Here is a 928-nt window from a genome sequence, read left to right on the forward strand (position 1 = left end):
TGTTTCTACAGCTTGATTGTAGTCCACCTGTGGTAAATTCAATTGATTGGACATGATTTGAAAAGGCACACACCTGTCTATATAAGGTTCCATAGTTCAAGTGCATGTCAGAGCCAAAATCAAGCCATGACGTCAAAGGAATTGTCCGGAGAGCTCCGAGACAGGATTGTGTTGAGAACAGATCTGGGGAAGGGCACCAAAACATTTCTGCAGCATTGAAGATCCCCAAGAACACATGGCCTCCATCATTCTTAAATAGAAGGAGTTTGGAACCACAAGACTGTTCCTAGAGCTGGACACCCAGCCACACTGAGCAATCGGGGAGAAGGGCCTTGGTCAGGGAGTGGACCAAGAACCGATGGTCACTCTGACAGAGCTCCAGAGTTCCTCTGTGGAGATGGGAGAACTTCCAGAAGGACAACCATCTCTGCAGCACTCCACCAATCAGGCCTTTATGGTAGAGTGACCAGAGGAAGCCATCCTCAGTAAAAGGCACATGACAGCCTGCTTGGAGTTTGCCAAAAGCACCTAAAGGACTCTCAGACCATGATAAACACGATTCTCTGGTTTGATGAAATACAAGATTGAACTTTTTGGCCTGAAGCCAAGCATCACGTCTGAAGGAAACCTGGCACCATCCCTATGGTGAAGCATGGCAGCACCATGCTGTGTTTTTTTTTCAGCGGCAGGGACTGGGAAACTAGTCAGGATTGAGGGGAAGATGAATGGAGCAAAGTACAGCGTGATCCTTGATGAAAACCTGCTCCAGAGTGCTCAGGACCTCAGACTGGGGTGAAGGTTCACCTTCCAATAGGGCAACGATCCTAAGCACACAACCAAGACAACACAGGATGTCCAGCTTCTGGACAAGTCTCTGAATGTGCTTGAGTGGCCCAGCCAGAGCCCGGACTTGAACCTGATCGAACAT

This window comes from Salvelinus sp. IW2-2015, unplaced genomic scaffold, assembly GCF_002910315.2.
Source record: "Salvelinus sp. IW2-2015 unplaced genomic scaffold, ASM291031v2 Un_scaffold5817, whole genome shotgun sequence".
Taxonomy (NCBI): Eukaryota; Metazoa; Chordata; class Actinopteri; order Salmoniformes; family Salmonidae; genus Salvelinus; species Salvelinus sp. IW2-2015.